This window comes from Mustela putorius, unplaced genomic scaffold, assembly GCF_011764305.1.
Source record: "Mustela putorius furo isolate JIRA1106 unplaced genomic scaffold, ASM1176430v1.1 tig00003869_pilon_pilon_pilon, whole genome shotgun sequence".
NCBI lineage: Eukaryota > Metazoa > Chordata > Mammalia > Carnivora > Mustelidae > Mustela > Mustela putorius.
The window spans coordinates 21,855,898-21,883,647 of NW_025422021.1; the positions used below are offsets into that span (position 1 = coordinate 21,855,898).

The window sequence follows — 27,750 nt, forward strand, 5'->3', positions numbered from 1 at the left end:
TGCTTGTGCAGGTTTGAGGCCCCTGAAAATTATCCTTCAGTAGGGAAGCCTGCTCTCTGTCTTCTGCGTTAATTTTTTAACTGGAGAAACTGAAGCCCAGAGTAGTAGTTCCATCTGTGAGTTGTCTTGAGGACTGATGGCTGACCTCCCTGTCCCCACAGGAGGACTTCTGCTCACTAGGGAGCTAGATGGACTTTAAGAACTAGCTAAGTCTTCAGTTTCTTACTCCATTCACACAGGCCATGACAGAAGGATAAAAATATAGGCAGGAAAAAAACAAATTTTTTTCAGCGAAGTCAGGTTCTATATGAGCAACGGGTTTCTTGGTCTGGTGGGAAGAGCTCTAGGCTGGGAGGTGGGAGAGGTGGTTCTGTGGGATCTTGTTCATACTGGTATGTACTTACAAAAATTGAGCTGTTTATACTGATTCTGAAACTGATTAATCTTGAGTCAGTTAATAAGTTTCTATTCCATGTGAGCAGGAAAATAAGCAGATTCTGAACTTGGTAGAGTTGAGCAATGTAGGCATCCAGCCAGTTTTATAAGAACAGGGAAGCAAGAGCCGAGTACCACTTGACCATCCAGTCACCGTGGGACTGTGCAAGGTGGAGGGACTCCTCAGAAGCACCCCCTCCCAGCCCGGAAGCCATCCTGACGCTGAGGTCAAGGGCCTGGATTCCCTCTGTCTGCTCCACTTCCCAAAGATACTTTCATCAGTCTATGTCTGTTAGTAACTTCAGTTTTGCCTCCCAACTCTCTCATGGATCACTCTTGCCCACGCAGGGCCCCAAAGTCTTTCCTGCAAACTCACACTTGTCCAGGACTGTGGCTCCAGATCCTTGTTTGGGGAGAGTACCGGTGGGACACCAGTTACCAACTGTGTCGTCCATGTTGTCATTCTGCCGGCAGGAATATTAATGTATTAGGGGGTGGGGTGTGGTCACACAATTTAAAACTCCAGTCCCAGTTGTGTTTTTTTTTTTTTTTTAAAGATTTTATTTATTTATTTGACAGAAATCACAAGTAGATGGAGAGGCAGGCAGAGAGAGAGAGAGAGGGAAGCAGGCTCCCCGCTGAGCAGAGAGCCCGACGCGGGACTCGATCCCAGGACCCCGAGATCATGACCTGAGCCGAAGGCAGCGGCTTAACCCACTGAGCCACCCAGGCGCCCCATCCAGTTGTGTGTTTTGGAGGGCATCCTTGCTCCAGGTTCGTAGTTTATAAACCTAAGGGCTGAACTTCACACATTTTTTTTTTAAACATATAATGTATTATTTGCCCCAGAGGTACAGGTCTGTGAATCATCAAGCTTACACATTTCCCAGCACTCACCATAGCACATACCCTCCCCAGTGTCCATAACCCAACCACCCTCTCCCTTCCCCACACTCCCAGCAACCCTTAGTTTGTTTCCTGAGATTAAGAGTCTCTTGCAGTCTCTCTCCCTCCTGATCTCATCGTTTCATTTTTTCCCTCCCTACCCTCTAAGATCCCTGGCCCTGCCTCTCAAATTCCTCATATCAGAAAGATTATAGGATAATTGTCTTTCTCTGATTGACTTATCTCACCTTGCATGATACCTTTTATGAACTTCACACTCTTTTTTTTAAATTTATTTTTTATTTTTTAAAAGATTTTATTTATTTATTTATTTGACAGACAGAGATCACAAGTAGGCAGAGAGGCAGGCAGAGAGAGAGAGAGGAGGAAGCAGGCTCTCCGCGGAGCAGACAGCCCGATGCGGGGCTCGATCACAGGACCCTGGGATCATGACCTGAGCGGAAGGCAAAGGCTTTAACCCAATGAGCCACCCAGGCGCCCCTGAACTTCACACTCTTGAAGGCCTTTTGCAGCTCCGTAGTCTGCAGATGCTAAGTTAAAGCTGTAATAAAAATAAAATAAAATTAAAAAGGACCCAGGCGCCTGGGTGGCTCAGTCAGTTAAGTCTGCCTTCCACTCATGTCATGATCCCAGGGTCCCAGGATGGAGCCCCGAGTTGGGCTCCCTGCTCAGCGGGGAACCTGCTTCTCGCTGACCCTCCCCACTCTGTGCTCTCTCAAATAAATAAAATCTTTAGGGAAAAAAAAAGGAAGGAAATTTGCTCCTTCATCTTTTAGGGGAGCTTTTATTTTTTTGGTTAATGAGGTCATAGATAAGCACAGTCAGTCCATATGCTATACCTGCAGCACTTTTTATTTTAAAGGATGAACTTTGAGACTTGTCAAATTTCAGTGAAAAGAGAGAGGGCATGCTGCCAGGAGGGCTGGACCAGAGCCCTGGAGCCAGCAGGCACTGGCTGTTTACATCGGGTAAGACTCATGACAAACAGGGGTGGGGTTGGCAATGAACAGGCAAGATGCTGAGCAAGCGGGGCCGGGAGCGGATCTGTCGCACCACCCTCTCTGAGGGGTTGGGTTACAGGCCAGTTCTGGGGATTCAGGGCAGCAACTAGAGATACCGAGGAGGAGCAGGTAGGTCTAGAACTGAGGGCAGGAGGTTCATTTGGGAAAAACTCACTGAAGCCTTGGGGCAGAGCCATATGGCATTTTTAGAGGGCCTGGCCCTTCACCTATGATGGCGAGGTCAGAGGTGGCATACAACGGTGCTCAGTAAAGGGCAGATTCCCTCCCGCTGTCCACCTACCACCAGGTGCCTGTTTACTCAGGCAGTGCCACAGTGGTTTGCCTGTGGGCACCCCGGGCTTAGTGACCTCCAGAGTCAATGTTAGGCAATTGTTGGGCCAGTTGTGTTTGCTAAAGCTCTTTAAAACAATTTGTACAATCGCAGGCTTGTCACACACTGTATTCATGGCTCTGAAAGGGCTTCTTGTGCAGGCAAACCCCCCAGAAGGCCCGGGGCAGGGGGTGCGGTCACTCCCTGCCTTTCCCAGTCTGGCTGCCAGCTCTGTGGCTGCAGCTGTCACTGGGGCGAGGCTAGGCCTGTTGAAGACCCTGAGCAGGCTGAACAATACTGTCCTTGAAGACCACTGGGGTCCATGTTGGCATTGGTAGTGGAGAACAAATGGGGAATTGTCTTGAGGCTTCCTTGTGCTCTGCTGAGGGTTAATAATGGACTCCTTGGGGAAGCAGAAAGGCAGGAGCCAGAAGGGCCCAGTTGCTGTAAATCCAGGTGTTCCTCTGTATTGAAACCCTCGTCCCAAGAAGGCCAGCTCAGCTGGCTGCATGCCTGCCTCAGGCTCTCTGGCTGGGCAGGAGAGGGAGGAGCCCAGCCTGGGCTCTACTCTCTGCACCTGGACACAACTGGGAACACACATATTGGTTATCTGGGCATGTTTGGGCCAAAGGCCATGCCCAGCACCATGCTTATCTTCATAGCAACTGACCCCAGGAGACAGATGCTTCCTGCAGCAGTACCCCCAAGGTTAGAGATGAGGGAGCAGGTGCAGACAGGCTGTGTCCAACACTACATGGCCAGTTAGTACACGGTCAGGATGTGAACCCAGGTCTGTCCAACTTAAATGGGAGCTCTTCGCCTTGATGGGAGTCAGCAGATGGACATGCTGTGTTCCCATGAGCAAACTGCTTCTTTCTGAGCTGCAAGTTTCTCATCTGTAAAGGGGAGCGAATATATCCCCTGCCTGGGAATTAGATAAACAGAGCCCAGCTCTGCACTTGGCACACAGCAGGAATTACATTTGATTCTTTATCCTTCCTTTGGACATGGGGTACTTTCATTGGAGTCCAAGATGGGCATGAGAAAGGTTGTGGTCACTTCCTGCTTGCCTTTCGGCCCCAGAGCATGTACCAGGAGTGCTTGGATGCCCGTCAGGTCAGCCATGGAGGATCTGTGAGACGGCACAGTGACCTTGGCCCCTGAGTGCCCCCTGGCTACTCTTCCGTGACAAATGGACATCTTAAGCCAGTACTTCCTGCTGGGTTGGCACAATGCCCCCAACACTCGGAAGCTACAAAGCAGTGTTCCTACCTTTCCAAGATGCCCATCCTTTCCCTAAACTCGCTCTTCCTCTGGCCAGAATCCTGAACCTTGATCTCTTTTTCTTCCCCTCCTTCCACTGTGACCCCATTCCCCAGAACCCTGACAGATTGCGTAGTAGGCTAAAAAATGGTCCCCAAAAGATATCCACATCCTAATCCTGAAACCTGCAAATGTTATCTTGTATGGCAAAAAAAAAAAAAAAAAGGACTTTACAGATGTGATTAAGGATCTGGAGATGGGGAGATTATCTGAGTAGGTTTTAAATAAGATTACAAGAGTCCTTGTAAGAAAGATGCAGAGGGAGATTTCACACACAGAAGGAAGAGAAGGCAGCATGAAGAGGGAGGCAGAAATTGAAGGGATGTGGCCATAAGCCAACAATGCTGGGAGCATCTTGCAGCTGGAAGAATCAAGGAACAGATTCTGTCTAGAACCTCTGAAGAGAGTGTGGCCTTGCTGACTCTCTGAGTGAGACCCAGTGATACTGATTTTCAAATCCAGCCTCCAGATTTGTGAGAGACTAAATATCTGGTTTTATTTTTTTAGTTTCTTAAAATTCTGTTAAAATATACATAACATGAAATTTATTATTTTAACCACTTTGAAGTGTACAGTCTGTGGCATTAAGGACATTCACATCATTGTGCTATCATCACATTTATTCATCTCTAGACTAATCATTCTAAACTGAAAGCCCACACCAATTAAACAGGAACTCCCCTTTCTCCTGTCCCACAGCCCCTGGCAAAAAACCTTCTGCTTTCTGCCTCTGTGAATTTGACTACTTTGTATACCTCATATAAGTGAAGTCATACAATATTCTTTTGTGTCTGGTTTATTTTACTTAGTAAAATGCCTTCAAGTTTCACCCATGTCACAGCATGTATCGGAATTTTCTCCCTTTCTAAGGCTGAATAATATTCAGTTGTATGTAGTATATACATTTTATTTATCCATTCATCCATTCATCCATCAGTGGACAGTAGGGTTGTTTCTACCTTTTGATAATTGTAAATAATGCTACAAACTTCTGTAGCAATTTGTTACAGCAGCCATATGAAACTAATACATAGGTAATTTGACCTCTGGCATTCCCATTTTCCTCTCTATAGGTCAAAGAATAAAGTGGTGTTTCTTAAGGTATGGACAGCTGATCACCTGTATCAGAATCACCTGGAGGAAATATAGAGACGAGACAGTTTTTTTAAAAAACATACAGATTCCTAGGTTCCACCTCATATCTTCAGAATCAGACTCTGACAGCATAGGACCAGGCAATCTGTATTTTTAACCTGTGTATCAGAAGATTTTTATTTATTTATTTATTTTAGAGAGAGTGTGTGTGTGAATTGGGGGTGGGTGGGGAAGGGCAGAGGGAGAGGAAGAGAATGAGAATGCCAAGCAGACTCTGTGACCAGAGTGGAGCCAGATGCAGGGCTCAATCTCATGACCCTGAGATCTGGACCTGAGCCAAAATCAAGAGTGAAGGCTTAACCGACTGAGACACTCATGTACCCCCGAGGATTTTTGTATATACTGTGCTTGAAAACCAGCTTAATGGGTCACTTCTTCCAATACAATGTTTGATTATATATATCTTCTGGATATAATCCCTTAATCTGAAGGAATGAACTTTCTGGTGGGGGTGTTAGGCATAGAGGTGAGAAGCACCTCTCTGAAGTGTCAAATCACATGGCAGGTAGAAATGGACAGATGGAGAAAACACCTGTTATGTCAGAAGTTGAATGCATATTTTCTTTTTTTCGTCTGGGAGGAAGAATTGTTTTCAGTGAGAAGAACTGCCTTTTTGTTGTTTCTCACAACTACAGGAGCCTAGCCTCCCTAGCGCTGAGAGATAAGATCACTGGGCCTGAGCTGGATGGGGAAGGACGAAACTAAAAGAGGCTAAAAAGCTCTTGTATAAATTCAACAAGAAGGGGCGCCTGGGTGGCTCAGTGGGTTAGAGCCTCTGCCTCCAGCTTGGGTCATGATCTCAGGGTCCTGGGATCGAGAGCCCAAGTCAGGCTCTCTGCTTGGTGAGGAGCCTGCTTCCTCCTCTCTCTCTGCCTGCCTCTCTGCCTACTGGTGATCTCTATCTGTCAAATAAATAAATAAAAATCTTTAAAAAAATAAATATATTCAACAAGAAATGTTGAAGTTTTGTTAACACCCAGGAGGGGGAAGAGATGAGACGACAGAAGAACAGACTTGCAGGAGTTGGCCCAGTGGTCTAGAGAGAGCTCTCAGGAAAGCATGGGGCACAGTGTCATGGCGCAAGGCTACAGCACATGAGAGGCAGAACCAGAAAGGAAAGCCCTGCTGGTAAGCAGAAGCCACCAAAATTAAGAAAAGTGATGTCTGTCTGAGAGTGAATTTGTTATGGAACCTGGACTGGATCCTGGCCAAAAAACCAAGCGGTACTTGGAGACCTTGGAAGATAGGAGGTTTGTTTAACACTGGCAGGCTCAGAGGACAGTAATTTCCCAAGGCCTAAGGCCTAAGCACAAACAAAGGGGGTAGTTTATACACTTTTACTTCCATATCAGTGGCACTTTTGGGGGCCACGGCAGGTGGGGAAGGAGGGAGAACCCAGAATGGCCCTGGGGCTGGGACTGGGATTTCCCTTCTGGATTGGTGGCTGCCTTAGAACACAGATTTCCCTTATCAAATTTACTTCCTACTTTGTACTGTAATTACCCTCTGTGGCCACAAAACCTTCAGTAAATACTTGCATGAAGCTGTGTACAAAGAGCTTTTCAGGAAAGGAGGACAAGAGGTTTTGAGCTATGCCAGGACATCTTAAGAAAGGAGAGAGGTGCCAACGGCAGGAGTTGGGGTGATAGTGAGGAAGCGGCTGGTAGCAAGGAGTGGCCAGAAGAATGTGAGCCCCTACTCCTGGAAATTCACACACAGTTTAGGGAATGCCAGATTTTCTGCAGTAGGTGAGATAGAGGGTTTCCTAATCCATTTAATTTGGTATTAGTGAGTCTCTCTGACAGAAGCTGTGTTTGTGTGTGTGTGTAAAACAGAAGATCCATCAAATTACTGGAAGGCTGATAAAAGGTATTCTGGAGATAGAGAGTAATAAAAATACAAACTTCTCTTTTGGATATTTTTTTCCTTCATTCTCCTAAGGCCAATGCTCAAATATGTGGAATTTAAATAATTGTTTTTAAGTCGAATCAATTTTGGAACAGAGAGTTAGAGGTTTATAGACTCCCTTGGTCGTCAGTGATTGCTGATTAATGATGCTGGCGTCGGTAATTATACTGCTGTCAGGAGGCTGAGTGTCCTCGATAAATCCAGGCTCATCTGCCTTCCCAAGACACTGGCAGAGGAGTGTCTTGATTTATCCCCCAATTGGCACATATTCTCTTTACCGTACCTTAGAGAATGCTCAACTACTTAATAGTAGGAGAGGTCAATTTTCATCTTGCTTGTATTGAGCAACCTAGAATTTAAGTGTCCTTGCCCACAACCATAAAAACATAAATTGGACATTTCTTCTTATTGCCTTTTCGGTTCATTTTTCTCTCCCTAACTAACTTCTTTCATTCAAAAACTGGGTGTGGTAAATTGCAAAAATGGTGATAACTTGCCACTCCTCTCTGAATCCATGCCTTCCAAAATGTGACACTACTCCTCCCATTGAAAGCTCTAATGATGGCGCCTGTTTTGCTTCCCTTTGAATCTGAGCTGACTTTGTGACTTGCTTTGGCTGACAGAATGTGGTAGAAGGGACGTTGTGCCAGTCTCAAGGCTGGACCTCATGACTTTCTCTTTTCCACTCTGAGAACCCTTCCAGCAGCCATGTGAACAGACTCGGGCTCAGCTGCTGCTTGAGGAAAGACATATGTCCATCACCCTGTCCTACCATCCCCTATCCTCAGGTCAGAGCCTATACGACCTGCAGCTAGGCTCAGCCCATGCTAGAAAAAACACCCAACTGAGCCTAGTTTAAACTGCTTAATTGCTGAATCATGAACTAAATAATGATTGTTTTAAGTTTGGTTTGCTATGCAGAATTATTATGGCAATAAATAGCCAATACACTGGGTACCTACTGTACACTAGGAGTCTGGAGTCTGGAGCCACACGGAATGAGAGACAGAGATATGAGTAAGACAGAGTTCTTACCTTTGGGGAGCTCACAGCCCAGTAGGGCAGATAGGCTGACGTATATTTGTGATACGAAATGAGAAGGGGACAAATATTTATTGAGTACCATCTATATGCTAGGTCTAACGGTAAGCATTTTATATTACATTATCATCTCACTAGTCTTTGCCACAAACCTCTGAAGCTGAAACTATTATTAACCCATTTTAAAGATAAGAATACTGAGATTTACAGACGTTAAGTCAGGTCCTAACTCCAAAGCCCATGGTTGTCTTGACAGCTCCTGATGCCCCTCTACAACAGGGATAAATCTTTTTTTTTTTTCATTAAAGATTTTATTTATTTGACAGGAAGAGAGAGAGAGGAGGAAGCAGGCTCCCCACTGAGCAGAGAGCCTGATGCGGGGCTCGATCCCAGGACCCTGGGATCATGACCTGAGCCGAAGGCAGAGGTCTTAACCTACTGAGCCACCCAGGCGCCCCCAACATGGATAAATCTTAAAGAATCGGACAAAGTGGCAGCTGGTGATTGGGGGAAAGAGGCAAAATCTTGCTGGGACCGGGCTATTGGAGAAGACTGGGAGCCCGAGGTCACAGGCCACTGAATCGGCCTCGTATGAGGTGTTGGAATGATGACCTGGAGAACTGTGATAGCATGCATTTGGGCTGGGGGCCTGCTGAGGAGCCTGGAAATGTCTTCAGCTCATTTCCATAAGCTAAGAAGGCAGGACATAATGTGGGGAAGGCAGTGGTGCATGGGGACAGGAGAGATTTTGTTTGCTCTCTTCATCAGAAAGCATTTCTGCATTCCTCTACTACAGAATACAGTATTCAACGCCAGATAATACCTGACCGGGAATTACTGCATTGAATGGATTTTTTAAAAACACGTTATTATTGATAGGAAAGTCATTTTTTTCCTCTGTTGCCTTTTCCGGAATGCTATTTTCAGATTCTTGTTTTTAAATGCATTGCCCAGCTTCCTTTTAGACTCCTTTGGCTGAAGGGATTGCACACTGTCACTGTGTGTGATATGCCAGTCCTGGGAGGCTCCTTATCTACTCTCTGCTCTAACTAGCATTTCCTTCTTTCTGTAAAGGAGCCATACAGAGGGGCAAGAACAAACACAGAGTGGGTCCTGACATTTGCCTGGGCGGACTCTTTGCAGGTAGCGCCCAGGTCTGCTATATTTATTGTTCCCTTACTATAAGTGGAGGTCTGCCGCAGTAAATATATAGCTAATGTGTATTGAAAACTGTGTACCAGGCACTGCTGCGTTAATTTGTAGTAACAGATATACAATTATTTTCCTAGTTTTACAGTAGAGGAAAAAAAACAGAGGAAAACAGCTGTGTTCAAGGCCCTGGAGCTGGGAAGGAAATGGATGTGAACCAGGCCGTGTGGTTCTGAAGTCCATGGTCTTAAACTCTGCTCTAATTGGGTGAAATGAAATCCCAGCGGCAATGGTCTGGAAGAAGTGGTTCAGGGGAGGTGGGTAGGGATCTTTCATTTTTTACTTTATACACTTCTGTAATTGGTTGAGGTGAATATGTAATAAACATGCAAATCTGAGAAAAAAGAATTTAAAAAATTCCAAAATATTTTTGAAAAATCATGCAATGGAAATGACCTTGGAGATAATCTAGCCCAAAGAGTTCTGGAACTGTCTATATATATACATATATATATACACACACACACATATATATATATACACACACATATATAAAATTTATTTATTTATTTGAGAGAGAGAGAGAGAGCGCATAAGCTCTCTGTTGGGGGGACAGAGCAAGAGGGAGAAAGGGTCTTAAGGGTCTTAAGCAGACTCCCCACTGAGGACGCTGAGATCATGACCTGAGTCGAAACCAAGAGTCTGACGATTAACTGACTGTGCCACCCAGGTGCCCCTCAAAGAGGAAAATGTCTTGAAGTTGAAGCAACTGCCCCAGGGCACACAGTTAGGTGCTGAGGACAGACTCTGGAGGAGAACTTGGCGGTCTTACCGTGTTTGTTTCTTCCTTTTAACTCCACCTACAGGACAGTATTTAGGCCAGGGTCCCCTGCGGGTGGCGCTGTGGTCTGAGGTGAACTTGCCCTTTCACTTCACCTTCCTTACTTAGCATAATACCCTCAGGGTCTATTCATGTTGTCACAAATGGCAAGATTTCCTTCTTTGTGGTGGTGAAATGATATCCCATTGCACACATATGCCACATCTTTATCTATTGATGTTGTTGAGCCCTTAGGTTTCTTCCATGTCTTGGCTATTATGAATAATGCAGCAGTGAACACGGGGGTACAGACACCTCTTTGATATTCCGTTTTCATTTCCTTTGGATATATACGCAGAAGGACTGCTGGATCACAGTGTAGTTCTATTTTTAGTTTTTTGAGGACCCTCCATATTGTTTTCCATGGTACCTGAAGCAATTTACATTCCCACAACAGTGTACAAATTCCCTTTTCTCCATATCATTGCCAACACTTGTTATCTCTTATCTTCTCAATTATAGCCATTCTAACAAATGTAAGTCAGAGAAAGACAAATACTGCACATTATCACTTATATGTGGCATCTGAAAAAGCCAAACTTGTAAACACAGAGAAGAAAATAGTGGTTATCCAGGTCTAGGAGGTAGCAAATAGATGAGAAGTTGTTTAAGGATACAGACTGGCAACTAGATCTACATCCTGGAGATCTAGTGCAGAGTATAGTGAATATAAATAGTCACATGTTAGAATCATGGAACTCACTAAGGCACTAGGTATTAACTATTCCCACTACAAAAAAGAAGTAATTATGTGACATGAGAGAGGTGCTAATTATTGTTACAATGACAATCATGACAAATGTAGCAAATCAACACATTGTACACCCTAAATTTATACAATGTTTTGTATCAGATATATTTCAATAATAAAATGAAGTATATCCCTCCCTCATTCTCACCATCTCCTCCCTGCCTGCTTCAAGTACTTGGGGTCTTCATGCTGGCTCCAGGCTGACCACAGTGGCTGTTCTGGGCTCCATTTGGGCCTACTGTTCAGACATGTTCCATATTTTTCTGACGTCCCTCCTAATCAAATCTGCCTCTTGTCCACATCTGCTTCCTTGAGCCTATCTGATCAAGCTGGAAAAATGAATTCAAGTTAAAGAGTTAACGCCTGACACTATTCCCCCCCGCCCCGCCCTCACATTTTATAGCTGGATTTTAACAGCAGTCCTCAATGACTTGAAGCAAAGGACTTTTAGAGCCATTGCAGCTGCCAGGCCTGGTGAGTGAAGAATCTATTTAAGAATGTAATGCCTCAGTTAATGTCCTTAGCAGCAAGAAGAATTGCAAAGTAGAAAAAAGAACTAATTGCAGGCAACGGTAAAGTCCAAGGCAAGGCCAGCAGAGACAAGCGATGTCAACCCCAAAGTCCCTTGTCCTTTCTCTTCTCTTTCCCCACTAAAGAACTGCTCTCCTCTCTGACCATTTGCAGAGAAAAGGGGGGCTATGATGTCACCATAGAGAAAACAAATATCAAGGCCTTCAGACAGGAGCTCTTTTCTGGGACAAATGTTTAGTTTTTATAACACCATCTAGTGTCTCACTTTTTTCGATGATTTTGCCCTTGTGCTGAACTTTCTTCAAAATAAGAGAGTGGTCATTTCCTCCTCCTGATTCCCTGAAGGCAATGTGGCAGACAAATCACTATTGTGTTGTTCTGGGATCACAGGGCATGCTGCTTGGATGTTATGTTTCCTGGGAACATTTCTTCTCTGTAAATGCCTTCTGAAGCCCAGGCCACTTCCTGTCTTGAGTCGCACAGTAGGCTGTGGTGGCCAAAGAGGAAGTGAGGGTCAGGGAGCAATTTTGATCCTCATCCTGTATTTAGGATTCTAGCTTCCCTTCACCTCCCCAGAGGTTTTGTTCTCGAAAACAGCACTTGTTTTCCACAGAACAAAGGTTTCTGGAAAGCAGGAAGGCCATCCTGGCAGAGCCCTGCGTAGAGTCAAGAGTAGGGAGCAAGGTTCTAGATGCTTCATTGGTGTGCTTCTGCTAGGGGGGCCTAGCAGAGGGAGGCCCAGCTAGGATTCAGGGCATGGGATGCCAAAGGGCCATCCCAGGAGGTCAGACTGCACCCATGTCTAGCAGGACAGGGCTCCAGTCAGAAATTGCAGGGACTCTGTGATTAGGAAGGACCTTTAGGAACACACTTATATTTCTTTGGGTCTCTGTCACCTAAGAAATAAGGATAGTAACACTTTCCCCTCTTACCTTGCAGAGGTAGTATACAGATACAAATAATTAACTTGGTAAATAAAAGAGAGTAAAAGCAAAGGTTATTAGTGTTGGGAAAATACAAAAGATTACCATGCTCCCTCTACCACTCTACCATACGTGTTCTGTCGAGACAGAATGTCCACCTTCCTGGAGACCAGGGAGGACAGCTCGTAAAGTAAGATGCCAGTCCCTTCCTTGTAGAACCTGGGTCCTGAGATGACCCCCTGGATTATGTGTGGGGCTCAGTATTTCCAAAGTGGATGCTATTAGAAGATATTACTAGATATTCTGGGAAAACATGTTTTATGCTCAAATTAATTTGGGAAACACTGGATTAAAAATTAAGCATATTCATTACTGCAGATTTTCTCAGAGCCTTTAGTATGCTAATTGCATTGAGAGTCCCAAAGAGAAGGACATAAAATAAAGACTTTCCCAGATGTTTTTGATCATAAAAGAATATTATTCTCGTGGCACAAGTATTAATGAGTCTCAGAACAGAATGGTAAATGCTGATGCTCATTCTTACGCCTTCGGCTATACAAAATTTCTATAGTCTTTATTGATTTTGACAAAGTAAGATAATGCTGTTCTTGATATCAACTTCATTTTAAAAACATGGCTAAAATTCATTCTCTCAAACTTCTACTTCTGAGGAGATGGACATACTTTTCCCTATTCCTTCTGCAAACTACAACTGAAAACATAGATATTGCATACAAACCAAACATAAGAAGACTATGAAAAGTAAAGAAAAGAAGGCAGTTGGGTGCCTGGGTGGCTCAGTGGGTTAAGCCTCTGCCTTTGGCTCAGGTCATGAACCCAGGGCCCTGGAATCGAGTCCTGCATCGGGCTCTCTGCTCAGCGGGGAGCCTGCTTCTCCTCATCTCTCTCTGTCTGTCTCTCTGCCTACTTATGATCTCTCTCTCTGTCAAATAAATAAATAAAATCTTAAAAAGAAAAGAAAACAAAAGAAGGCAGATAGGCTAGAAAACTTAGGACTTGAGGAAAGACACAATGATGAGTTCTCTGAGTTTTCTTTTTGCCTCAAATATCCAAGATTTGGAGCTGTAGAAATTCAAAACAGCAATAAGCACAGGCAAAAGAAGTTCCTGCACAAGTCTGTTTTCTCTAGCCAAAGGACCTGAAAAGTGGCCTTCTAAGCCAGAAAACTTTTATTTTTTATTTTTAATATATTTATTAATTTGTTTGAGAGAGACAGCAGGGGGAAGGGCAGAGGAGAGAGAGAGAGAATCCTTAAGCAGACTCCCACTGATCCCAGGACCCTGAGATCATGACCTGAGATGAAACCAAGCTTTGGACTCTCAATCAAATGAGCCACCCAGGCACCCCTAAGACAGAAGACTTTTAGATAGTAACAACTCTACTCCAATAACAGAGAAACATATTGTGTCCCCTCCTCCACATTTAGTAGTAAAGGTCAAGTGGCGAGCCTAGATTTCCACCCTCATGAAGCTATAATGAGGAGCTCCAACCGCCCCCCCCCCCCACCAAAGTGATACTGGAGAAAGCCAAGGAGGGAGGCAGAACTTTTACCCCTGCTGGCTGGTAATGTTGCACCCTCCTCTCCCACAGTGTTAATGGAGACCACATAGGGAGCCTGGAGTTCTACCCTGACCTAAGAGTAATAATGTATCTCCTGCTCCCTCCCCCATCCCTGGCTGGGTAGCATCACAGGAGACCTAATGGAGAGTCAGGATTTTTACTACTGTCCAGTGGCAAAAAGACTATCCCCAACAATGATGTCAATGGAGACCATGTTAGGAGCTAGAACTCCCACCTGGCAATAATAAGGAGCCCCATCACTTCCAGATATCAAGGGAGGCTGGATGGGAAACCTGGAATAGCACCTCCACATGGCAATAATGATGTAGCTTGAGTACCCCCTTCCCCTGCTAGTGAAGTGTCAAAGGATACTAGCTAAAACAGAAAACAATATAAAAATGTCCAAGTTTCAATTAGAAATCACTCATCATACCAAAAAACCAAAAAGCTCTCACACTGAATGCAAAAAGACAACTGACAAATGCAACACTGAAATAACAGAGATGTTGGAATTATCTCATGATTATTTTATTTTGTTTTTTAGTAATCTCTATACCAAATGTGGGGCTCAAAGTCATGACCTGATACCAAGAGTCACTAAGCCAGCTAGGTGTCCCTGATGATTTTAATGCAATCATGATCAAAATGCTTTACGAAGACATTATGAACATGCTACAAACAAATGAAAGAAGAGAAAATCCCAGTAATGAAACAGAAAGTATCGGCAATGCAATATAAGAGTAATATAATTAATTAATAATATAATACAATGTAAATAAAAAATCAAAAGGAAATTTGGAACTGAAAAACACAATAACTAAAATAAAAAACCTCAATATATAGGCTCAACAGCAGAACAAAAGCAACAGAACAAAGAACAAGAAATATAAAATGACGGATTTAAGAAGCTGAGGGAAATACAAATGAGATAAACTCAAATCCACATCAAGACACATAATAATCAAATTTCTAAAAACCAAAGACAAACAAAATAATCTTGAAAGCAACCAGAGAAAAACAATACCACATCTATAGGAAAAAACTTATTTGAATGACAGCGCATCTCTCATCAGAAACAATGGAGGCCAGAAGGAATCAGCATGACTGTTTTAAAGTTCTGAAAGAAAATAATTAGCATTAAGGTTAGTGTTCTATAGCCAGTAAAAATATTCTTCAGAAATGAAAGGAAAATCAAGATACTCTGAAGTGAAGGAAAACCAAAAGAAATTGTTGCAAGCAGACCTATCCTGAAAGAATGGCTAAAGGAAATTCTCTAAACAGAAAGGAAATGAAAAAAAAGGAATTTCAGAATATGGTAAGCAAAAATACTGATAATTACAATAGTCCTTACATAGCCTTTTGAGTTTTCTAAATTACAATATGCAAAAATTACAATATGTCTAACATGGTTCTTAATGTATGTAGAGGAAATATTTAAGGTAGTTATATTGTAAACAGAGGAAGATAAAGGATATAAAAGGAGGTAAAGTAAAGTTTCTATACTTCCCTCAAGCTGGTAAAATGACAATACCAGTATAGCGTTATAAATTATGTATGTACAATGTAATGCCTAGAGCAACCACCAAAAAGCTATACAAAAAAAATACACTAAAAAATTATAGGTAAATCCAAATGGAATTCTACATAATGTTTAAGCAAGACACTGGAAATCAGAAAAATGAAAAAGATCAATTAAAAATAGAGAGAACGAACATTAAAAAAATGGCAAGCTTAACTCTTAACGTGTTAATAATTGCTTTAACTGTATAGAGTCTAAAAACATAAATTAAAAAGCAGAGAATGGCAAAGTGGATCAAAAAAACATGACCCAATTCTATGCTGTCTATAAGAAACTCACTTCAAATATGATGATGAAGGCGGGTCAAAAGTAAAAGGATAGAATCACTTCACATCCATTAGTATGGCTATTAAAACAAAAACCAAAAGAAAAGAACAAGTGTTGATGAGGGTATGTAGGAACTGGACCCTTTGTGCATTGCTGATGAAAAAGTGAACTGCTGCAGCCACTATGGAAAATGATATGGTGGTTCCTCAAAAAATTTAACATAGAATTACTCTTCATTTGGCCCAGCAATTCTACTTCCAGGCATGAACCTAAAGGAAATGAAAGTGGGGATTGCAATAGCTATTTGGACATCTATATTTATAGAAGCACCATTTACAATAGCCAAAAGGTGGAAGCAGCCCAAGTGTCCACTGAAGGATGAACAGATAAGTCAAATGTGGTATATACATATAATGGAATGTTATTCGGCCTTGAAAAGGAAGGAAATCCTGACACATGCTAACACATGGATGGACCTTGAAGACATTATACTAAGTGAAAGAAGCCAGTCACAAAAGGACATATACAGTGTGAGTCCACTTATATGAGGTACGTAGTCAGATTTAAAGAGGTAGAAAGTAGAATGGTGGTTTTTAGCGACTAGTGGGGATAGGAAAATAGGGAGCTATGGTTTCATCATATAGGAATTTCAGTTTGGGAACATAAAAGGGTTCTGGATGTGGTGATGGTTGCACAACCATGTGAAAGCACTTAATGCCACTGAATTGTACACTTAGAAATGGTTAGAATTATAAAAAATAAAAATGTCAAAGCACAGAAAAAAGCATGTAAACATTAATCAAAAGAAAGCAGGAATGATTATATTAATATTAGATAAAGTACATATCAGAACAAAAAAAAAATGACCAGAGACAGAGAGGGACATTATGTCATGATAAAAAGAGCAATTCACCAAGAAAACAATTTAGCAACACTCAATGTGCACCCACCAAACAGCTGCAAAATATGTGGAGCAAAAATGAACAGAAGAGACAGGAGAAATAGACAAATATGTGACTATCACAGGAGACCTTACAACCCCTCTCTTTCAACACCTGATATTAACAACTTTGCTGGGATATCTGAATCTGATTCTGACACTCGCTGTCTCTTCAAATTGTATTTTCTGGCTTTTAGTATGTCTTGTAGTTTTTTGTTGAAAGCCAGACACGATGTACTGGGAAAAAGAACTGAGGTAAATGGCTTTTAGTGCTGTAGGGGTGAAGTATGGAGGGAGGAGGATATTTTACAGTCTTGTGACTAGAACTCAGTCTGTCAGTGATTCTATGCTCCTGGACTGTAACCTTCACACGTGCTCCTCAGTTACCCCCAATTTAGGTGGGACAGGAAGTCAAGGGGTGTTGAGTTAAGTATCTGTCTTCTCTCAGGCTCATTAGGCTCTGTTAGGACCTCGGTACATAAGGCTCTGATAAAACAGTTTCCCTTGAGGGCAGGCCTTGTTAAGAATAGATTATTCTCATGTGTTTTAAAATGACACTCTTTGGGGCACCTGGGTGGCTCAGTGGGTTAAAGCCGCTGCCTTCGGCTCAGGTCATGGTCCCAGGGTCCTGGGATCGAGCCCCGCATCGGACTTCCTGCTCGGCGGGGAGCCTGCTTCCTCCTCTCTCTCTATCTGCCTGCCTCTCTGCCTACTTGTGGTCTGTCAAACAAATAAATAAAAATTTAAAAAAATTTTTTAAATAAAATAAAATAAAATAAAATAAAATGACACTCTTTCCCCTCTCCCCAGAAGCCTGAGGAGATATTCACTGTGAGAACCTGGGAGGGCTTAGAAAAATGTGTTCCTCCTCCACTAAAACTGGAGTCCCCTGGAGTTCTCGACTGTTAGAGTTGAGACTGATGAATTACTGAGCTTCCACCAATTCATTGACTACAGATGAGGTATTCCTACCCAGCAATGGTTCCCACAGAAGTTTTGCTCTGAGGGCAATTTCCATTTCCAGGATCACAACCAAAAATTTGTGTCACTTTGGCAAATGTTCCCTGGAGGCAAAACAGCCCCCTGGTTGAGAACCACTGCAGTAGACAGAGAAGCATGTGACCTTGGAGACAACTGCTCTGAAAAATCAGGAACACTTAGGTTTTTACCTTTTGGGTTGTACTACAGGCTGCTAAGAGACAGGTAATAAAACTGATTTGATGATGCTCTTGTTTCTTCTGATGATTTCTCTCTTTCTGCTGTGGAAAATTCTATAGCTCATCTTCTTCCAAGGCTGCCTGGTGAGAGAGAGAGAGAGAGAGAAGACAGGTGGTTGTTAAACCCAACATGGCCTTACCTGGCCTTGGGTGGAGCCCTCCTAGGAGGTCATATTAGAAATCAGTTCCCCATGGGGCCATATTTTCTGTGGGGGGAAGGGGAGTCACACACCTGAACCTAATTTGGCTTTTGGGGGAATAACTATGAGGGACAGGGGAGAGGAATGCTGAATGTAGGTACAGCTCAATTCCTTGGAGGCCCAATTTCCCTTCAGAAGAATATATCTGGTTCAAACCAGACTTACACATCCATTAATTTTTCCCCCTTTAATCTTGACATTGTTTGTTTTCATTGCTGAAGAGTCAGCTCAGTAATTGTTGAGGTGTAGCTGCTTTTTAAATTTGTAGTGACAGGAATCCCTAATTTCTGTGTACCTAATGGGAACCACAGATCATCCCTGCCTTCATTGGAGTCCCTCATCAGGGCTTTAACATTTCATTCAGGGCCAGGGAGACAAGAAATGCCCAAAGACAAACCACAAGGAGGGGAAGCAAGACATCTGGGCGATTCACAAGAATAACCCGAAAACAGCTATTTGTCTTGATTTCTTGATTTTTTTTTTCCCTGCCTTGGTTCCTTGGGTGGGAAAGCCATGCATAAAACTGAATCAGCAGTCAGCACATCACCTGGCTTCTGGCAGTATTTGGAGCATCTCTACCCTTTCTCAGGTTTCTGGTGTCCAGCAGACAATAAGACACCAACTGTCGCACATTTGGTAGGAGAACTCACCAAGGCCCTTTGTGGCCCTGCCCTTAGACATGGACAAAAGGGGTTTCTGCTCTAGGCTTGGTACATAACACACACAGCCCTAGGTCACTCAGGACCTGGTGGCTTTGCTGAGAGAGCCTAGACCCAACTGGGTCTCATCAACAACTGCTATCCTTATCAGTACTGCTCAGGACCCACAGAGAAGCTTCTCCATACCTCTTGCACTATAAACTTATAACCAAACACTGTTACAGAAGGCCAGGAAAGTGTATGTAGAACAGTGGCCTAGACCAGAGACAGATCTTGTTTTAGAATGCAGGAAGAATTTCAATAGTGAAAATGCTTAAGAAAAAGAAAAGTTATAAAACAGTGTGTCAAATCTTCATTCTCAGGTGGTATGAATGCAGTAGACTGCCCTATCACAAAGTATCATATCCCACTTGCGGCAGGCACCCAGTTAAATTTGTTTCTCAAGTTCTCCCTTGTCATCTTGGGGGTCTGCACTTTATTCCGGAAGGACAGTTGGAGTCTAGCACAGTGTGGTTCTGAAAAGTAGTAATGAAGCGAAATTGTTTCAGGGGGCAGAAGTTCAGTCTGCAAATCTGGTTGTACACATTCTATAGAAGGACAGGTGGCCTGAAATTTAGATCCAGCCCTGTGTAGTCCATTTGGGCTGCTATAACAAAATACCACAGACTGGCTGGCTTATAAACAAACTTATTTCTCAAGTTCTGAGGCTGGGAAGTCTAAGATTAAGGTATTGGCAGATTCAGTGACTGGTGGGGGCCCATTTCCTGGTTCTTAGATGGCCATCTTTTTGCTGTATGTTTATATGGCAGAAGGGGTAAGGGAATTCTTCGGTATCTCTTTCACAAGGGCAGGAATTCCATTTGTGAGGACTCAATACTCGTGACCTTACCACCTCCCAATTTCCCCTCCTGATATCCTCACATTGGGGATTAGGTTCCAATAATTTTGGAGGAAACACAAATACTCACTCCATGGCAAACCCTATGCTTAATTTTCTTCTGAATTATTGTGTAGTCTCTTGAACTATTCATTTATAGTTTTCCTCCTTTTTGCTTCTGTGGGCTGCATTCTGGGTAATTTGTTTAGAACTACTGTCTAGTTCAATAATTCATACATCAGGTCCAGTAAGCTACTTAACCTTTCAATTGGTATTGTTCATTTAAATTATATTACTTTTCATTTCTAGGAAATCTATTTGGGTCTTTAAAAAATATAAGCCATCATTTTAAATCATCTTGCTCTGTGGACATTTAAATGTTATTTCTTTAATGATATTAAATATGTATTTGGCATTATTGTCTCTGATGATGTCAACATTTGATGCATTTTTACACCTGTTTTTCTTATTTGTAGTTTCTGCTGACTCTTATTCAGGGTGGCTTATTTACTTGTGCATTATGTAATTTAATAATATTATATAATCTATTTTTAGTTAATTATTATAAAGAGTGTAAATTCTGTATCTAGATTCATTTTTTTTTTTTGAATGTGGATACCCTGACATTCTAGCACCATTTGTTGAAAGACTATTTTTGCTCCATTGTATTGCCCTTGCAATACAATTTGTCAAAGATTAGTTGACTCCATTTATGTGGGTTTATTTCTGGGAAAGCTCTCTGTTCTGTTCCATGAATCTGTTTGTTTCTTCTTGAGTATTACAACTGTCTTGATTACCGTAGCTTTACAGTAAGTCTTAAAGTTGGGTAGTGTCAGTTTTCTGACTTTGTTCTTCTCTTTCAATAGTAAGTTGGCTGGGATGCCTGGGTGGTTCAGTCAGTTGAGCATCTGACTCTTGATTTCAGCTCAGGTCATCAACTCGGGGTCATGGGATTAAGTCCCTTGTCGGGCTCCACACCTGATGGGAAGTCTGCCTGGGATTCTCTTTCTCTCTCTCCCTCTGTCTCTACTCCCCTCCTGCCAACCCCCCCCCCCATGCTCTCTGTCTCAAATAAATAAATACATCTTTAAAAAAATGTTAGTTCACTATTCTGGTTCTTCTGCCTCTCCATAAAAACTTTAGTTTATTGATATTCACAAAATGACTGGCTGGGATTCTGAATAGGATTGCATTGAATTTGTAGATCAAGTTGGGAAGAACTGGCATTTGACAATATTGAGTATTCCTAACCATGAAGATGGAATATCCCTCCATTTATTTAGTTCTTCTTCGCTGTCTTTCAACAGAGTTTTGCAGTTTTCCTCATAAAGATTTTTTTTACATATTTTGTTCAATTTACACTTAAGTATTTCATTTTTGGGGGGATCCCAATGTAAATGGCCATGTGTTTTTAATTTCAAATTCTACTTGTTTATTACTAGTATAAAGGAAAGCAAATGATTTTATTAACTTTGTATCCTGCAACATTGCTACAATCATTTATAAGTTCCAGATTTTTTGTCATTTATTCAGATTTTCTGCATATACAAAATGTCATTTTAAAACAAAGAGTTTTATTTCTTCCTTTCCAGTCTGCCTACATTTTATTTCCATTTCTTGTGTATTTCATTAGCTAGGACTTCTAGTATGGTGTTAAAAAGCAGTTGTGAAAGGGATATCCTCGCCTTGTTCATGATGTCAGAGGGAAATCTTCAGGTTTCTCACTATCAAGTAAGCTATAGGTTTTTTTGGTAGATGTTCCTTATCAGTTTGAGGAAGTTCCCCTCTATTCCTAGTTTGCTGAGATAATTTTGTTTTTACAATCCTCAAATATCTCTCTGGCCAGATAAACAGTGTTTATTTCAAATCCCAAAGGGCTGACTACTCACTGATCATGAATATTTAAAAATTATACACACATACACATACACACACAGACACACTTTCTGTACTGTGGTAAAAAACTGTAACTTGAAGTTCACTATCTTGACAATTTTTAAGTGTATGATTCAATATATTATTAGCATATTATTAATATATATTAACATTGTATATGTAGCTAACATATTGTTATAGTGTTAAATATATTCACATTTTTGTGAAACAGATCTCCAGAATTTTCTCATCTTACACTGAAACTCTATACCTATTAAACAACAACTTCTCCTTTCTTCCTCCTTCTAACCTTTGGTAACCACCATTCTACTTTAAATTTCTATATATTAGACTACTTTAGCTACATCATATAAGTGGATTCATGCAATATTTCTTCCTTTCTTTCTTTCTTTTTTAATAACTGGCTTATTTCACTTAGCATAATGTCCTTCAGGCTCACCCATTTTGTAGCATACGACAGGATTTCTTTTTTTCAAAGGCTCAGTAATATTCCATCATATGTACAGACCACATTTGGTTTACCAATTCATCCATCAAAGGACATTTGGATTGTTTCCATCTCTTGGCTATTGTAAATAGTGCCATTATGAACATGAGTGTGCAAATATCTCTTCAAGGGCTCGCTTTCAATTTTCTTCGGTATATACCCAGAAATGTGGTTGCTGGGTCACATGACAGTTTTATTTTTGTTTTTTGAGCATGCTCCATACTGTTTTCCATGGTAGCTGCACCAATTTACAATCCCACAAATAGTGTACAAGGGTTCCAATTTTTCCACACCCTTGCCAACATTTGTCTTTTTAAATTGTTTTTTATTTTTTAAAAGATTTTATTTAAAAAAATATTTTGTTTTTAAGAAATCTCTGTACCCAACATAGGGCTTGAATTCACAACCCTGAGATCAAGAGTCACAGGCTCTCCTGTTTTTTTGGTAGTAACCTTGTAACCTTGGTAGTAACAAGGGTAGTAACCCTTGTTTTTTGGTAGTAACCATTCTGATGGGTGTAAGCTGAAATCTCATTGTGGTTTTTTTTTTTTTTTTTTTTAAGATTTTATTTATTTATTTGACGGAGATCACAAGTAGGAAGAGAGGCAGGCAGAGAGGAGAGAAGGAAGCAGGCTCCCTGCTGAGCAGAGAGCCCGATGTGGGGCTCAATCCCAGGACCCTGGGATCATGACCTGAGCTGAAGGCAGGGGCTTTAACCCACTGAGCCACTCAGGCGCCCTGATATGGGGTTCTTAACAATAGTAGGGAGCAGTGTATTCACAATAGTTGCACATAGTAACTGGGGAACTTTGCAGTATTGATCTATGTTACTTTAAATTTGTACATATAATGATTTATAGGTAATATGCATAAAGCATAAAAATAATTATTTTGGTAACTAGGTGCACAAGCATCTAGAATTGCAAAGTTTCATTTTTATTGAAATAGGTAGTAAGGTTTAATCAAATTTCAAAAGTGAAATTGATGTCAGCTTTATTTAAATTCTTAGATTAAAAATTTTCTATTTATTAATTAGAATTTATATTTTGCCTTCTATACTTTTGAATATATTAGGAGGAAGATATTTTGGAAACATGAAAAGTAATTTATATTTTTGATCTTTACATGCACTTTAGTTTGCATTTTAGTAAAAATATATACCTACACTTTGAATATACCATCCTTTAAAGAAAATTACATTTTATTAAATAATTTTTAATATGACTAGAACGCATATTATATAAAAGTACTGATCATAATCACATCATTAATGATTTTGCCAAAATGAAGGCAAGAAGGTATTATATGAAAAAAATGTTTACAATAATGAATTATGTTTATTATCCTTCCAAATAATGCTGCCCTCAAGATATATGCAATAACTAAAATCAGTCATATCTGATATTTTATAAACTTTCAGTCATATATAAACCATACCTGTAGGCACGGTTTAAAGTTTTTGTTGTTATGAAGAATATCTCTTGTTGAGATAAATATATGAAACATTTCATATAACAATATTAGCAGATTTAGATCTTAAATGTCTATATATTTAAATGATATGTGGGCCTCTGTTTGTATCTCCCTGTGCACCATCAATGTTAAGGGTAGCCCTGCACTTTTGTGCCTCTAGTCATGTTAGAAGGAAAGCAAACCAATGACAAGCACTTACGCATAGGCCAGGCACTATGCGAAGTGCTTACATGCGCTATCTCAGCAAATCCCACAGCAACGCATTCTATAGGTGATGAACCTAAATCTCAGTGGGCCATGTGCTTTGCTGGAGGCCACTCTGCTAGTTAGTGGGTGAGGGTGGACTCTGTCCTATCCACTCAACCCCAAAATCAGAACTTCTAACCCACACCTCATAAACACAAGTTCTTACACAGGAAGCTGGTAGTGGCTACTGCCATGGTATATAGCAAGATCCTCAGGGTTTCATTTTCTCTCATTTTAACCCAAGGCAGAAAAGTTGTTAGCTCTGTCTGACTGTTCACCTGGGGACTCTACAGAACCAGGACCCATCTGGGTCCTACTTATCTAGAACCATCTCTTGCTTGGTCCTAAGAGGCTGACCAAGGGAGCATCTCTGGCACAGGTGCAGCGTGTCACCTTTATGCTCATATCTACCAGAGCTGGTGTCTGTCTTTCCCTCTGTTCTCCTTTGTGTCTGAACTTCAAACCTCCCCAGGGCCAAGATAAAAGACTGTTTCATCCTCCTCCCATGTGTGAAGAAAAATAAAAAAATAGCACTTCTTGTCTCATTCATATCATGGACCTACTCAAACCCTGCAGGAGAACAGGACATGGATTATAGATAAAGCTTAAATCCATTTTTGAAGGAATTAGGTGGCTTACAAATGAAGGCAATATCTGCGTTTGCACAATGGCTACCTTGGGGCCCTTATGGCTTTAATGAAATTCTATACATCAAAGCTCTTTAAAAACTTCTGAGTCAAGAACATGCAAACTGACCTCTACTCCTCTGGGCTCCAGTAATCACAGTGAGAAGCGATAGGAGTGGGGAGGAATGGGTATCAGCCAGGCCAGAGGACGGGGGGTCCCTGAGAAGTGGATCCTCGTGATCATATACATGATACTCCCAGGAGCGGGGAGACCCATCCAACCCTCCACCCTTCTCAGGTATATACAGAGTTAGAAGGAACTGGGCTGATCATCTAAAGTAGCAGTTCTCCAAACGTGTTACTGTGACCCTGGGGCCCTACAGACCTTCTCAGGGGGTTCACAAGATCAAAATTATTATTTTCATAATATTAATATGTCATTTTCCTTTTTCACCCTTATTCTCTCATCAGCATACAGTGGCACATTTTGAAGACCAGATGACGTGTGATGTCAGAACAGATTGAAGCTGGAACTGGGTATGAGGATATACCTATATTCTATTAAGCCAGGCATTAAGGAGATTTTCAAAAATGTAAAGCAGGCGCCTGGGTGGCTCAGTGGGTTAAACCACTGCCTTCGGCTCAGGTCGTGATCTCAGGGTCCTGGGATCAAGTCCCGAATCGGGCTCTCTGCTCAGCAGGGAGCCTGCTTCCCTCTCTCTCTGCCTGCCTGTCTCTCTGCCTACTTGTGATCTCTGTCAAATAAATAAATAAAAATCTTTAAAAAAAAATGTAAAGCAATGCCATTCTTCTTACTGATTTATTTTGTTTTGGAAAATGATAGTTACTTTTCCTAAAATGTATAGTTTATGTTAGCATGTAATGGGTTTTTAAAAAAATAAATTATTAAATATTTACAAGTTTTGAGCTTTTAATTTCTAATATCATAAATATCAATAGATATAGCCCACATATACAAGAATACTTCGGGTATTCTCAATATGTTTTAAGAACATAAAGGGATCCTGAGACCAGAAAGTTTGATAACTACTAAAGCTATGAGTATACAGAACATCCCTACATCATTCAGAATCAGTACCTAGGGTCATATCACATGCCTATTCCCTACAGCTACAGAATAAATAAATGGGTTTAGATTTTAATTAGGCTACCTTATATTTAAGGGGATCTTAGAGTCTAAGAAGATAAATTTTAATTATAAAAGTACAGAATATGTAAGTAAAAAAGAAACCTCACCTATGAGTGAGGGAAAAAACAAAAAAAAAACTTTTATCTACTTTCACATTGCACAGAGTTCTGCTGAATACTGTTTCTAAAATAGGTACTCCTACCCCAAAGAAAAGGTTTTTTGGTTTAATAAACTTGAGAAATACTGGACTTCTGAATCCAGTGTTTACCACAAAGTTCTCAGAGCCTTCAGTATAAGCGTTAAAGATATTGTGACATCTCTGAGACACACCATGCTGCATTTTCCAGACTCATCTGACAATAAAGCTCTCCTTAGGGACAATTTTGTAGAACTCATCTTTCAAGGAACGTGGAAAACTTCTCCACTTGGCAAAAGGATGAAGAGGTCTTCTGTGTGCTGAGAGCTGCTTAGAACAGGGAAATCCACCTGCTTGCTTCAGGAAGGTGAGTTAGGGAAGCCTGCATCCTCACTCAGAGGTCTGCAGGAGTGTCTGGCTAGGGGTGGTACCGGCTGGGAAGTGTACACCCAGACCAAAGTGATTAATGAGTCAGGGGGATAGAGAGGTGACTTGAAAGCCCAAGTCAGACCTTGGGGAACAGCAGAAGTGGAGGCTTTCTAGAGGAGAACTGGGGAGGAGAGAGAACGCCCCAGAATGGGGACAGTGACAGACTGAGGGAAACCTATGGCAGGTCTGACCCACCCTACTCACCTAGCCACAGGCAGGAAGCTGGAATGGAGTTTCCACGTTGGTCCACAAAAGATGAGACGTCCGCACTAACCCCCAGAGTGCCATGGCTGCTCAGAGGAGCTCCTGCCCCTTCTTCCCTGCTCTCTCCAGTAGAGGAGCAGTTATTAATCCGACAGGCGACAGCCGAGAGACTGATACTCATTTAGGAAGGTGGCTCTGGCAGCAGATCTTTGCCATTGTCATCTGCGGTGACTTTCTTAACCTCCCTCTACTGGGCTTCCTCATCTATAAAATGGAGTCAACAGTGGCACCTGCCTCATAACCTCTGAGTAAAACAATCCATTGTGGCGTTATTTCTTGAGCCACATTTCACCTCGGGGTAGGGGGTGCGGGGAGCACTGGGCTCAAGGGGGCGGCCCAGCCTCTACAATGCTCAGACGTTCTTTCCCTGCCAGGACTCCTGCAATGCAGCCTTTCTCTAGTTTCCCTTCCAACCTCTGATGGGAGGGAAGTTCTGCTCAGACCTGCATGGTGGACTTGACTGTCAATGTAGGGAGGCGAAAAGAAAATAGCGAAATCTGACTTCCACAGTCAGGTCTTGAGCCATGCACAGCCGAAAGAGCACACCGGAAGCTGGTTCCTGGGTTCCGGTGCAGTCCGGGCTTGTGAGGCGGGACTTCCGCCCGGAAGACAGACTCTCTTATCTCTTCTCAGGGAGGTGGTTGTCTCACAGCTTGACAACCTGACAGGCATTTTGCGGTTCGGGTGTTCCGCACATAGTCCTCTTTTCTCAGGGGAGCAGGCACTGGAGTTACGTGTGTTAGAACGTCCGATGAGCGTTTTCGTTTGCGAAGTGGGACTGATCGCTTGAACCAGAGCAAAAGAGTCTGTTCTGTGGATAACTGGATGAACCGAACTCACCCTGAACTCCCCAAAGCAGGATTTCAGGCCTCCCCGAGGGCAGAGCGGGCCTGGTGATGCCACTGTGCAGATCCCACCGTCCGGATCCCACAGTGCAGGGGGCTCTGGCCGTCACCTGGGACCACGAAGCGCCCTAAGCTGACCTTTTCGTCCTCTCATCACATGGCCCCTCTCCTGCCCTTGAAGAGGAGTGAGGAGTAAAAAGTGAGTGGAGCGCGAAGGGAAACAAAGAGTTTGCTTCAGGGTTTTCCAGAATGTCCATAGTTCCCTTTTTAGACTTGCAGGGCTGTGAGTGACCATTGTTCAGGAAGGTCTTTTTCCACAGAGTTAGGCTCCCTTTGAGCCTCCTAAACTTTTCCCAGGCGGAACTGCTGGCCTGACCCCCACCTCCAGCCCAGGCCTCAGCTCCAGCTGAGCTGGAGGCAATGGGCTGGCCCAGGCAGGGGAAGAGCGGGGGGAGGGTGGGATGCTGTCTTGGGTTCCTTTGATCTGCGAGGTCTTTTGCTGCCCATCTGCCGAGACTCACAGCATAGTTTGTGAACAGGCCAC

General features: G+C 42.3%; 1 long non-coding RNA gene across 1 annotated transcript; it reads right to left on the minus strand.

Annotated features, from left to right (window-relative positions):
- Positions 1-9,980: 9,980 nt before the first annotated feature.
- LOC101684287 lies at positions 9,981-27,315 on the minus strand. The gene is made up of 3 exons (XR_001178090.2): positions 26,302-27,315; positions 17,871-17,999; positions 9,981-11,209 (listed from the first exon to the last, which is right to left on the minus strand). It is a non-coding gene; the product is annotated as an uncharacterized LOC101684287 (long non-coding RNA).
- Positions 27,316-27,750: the final 435 nt, after the last annotated feature.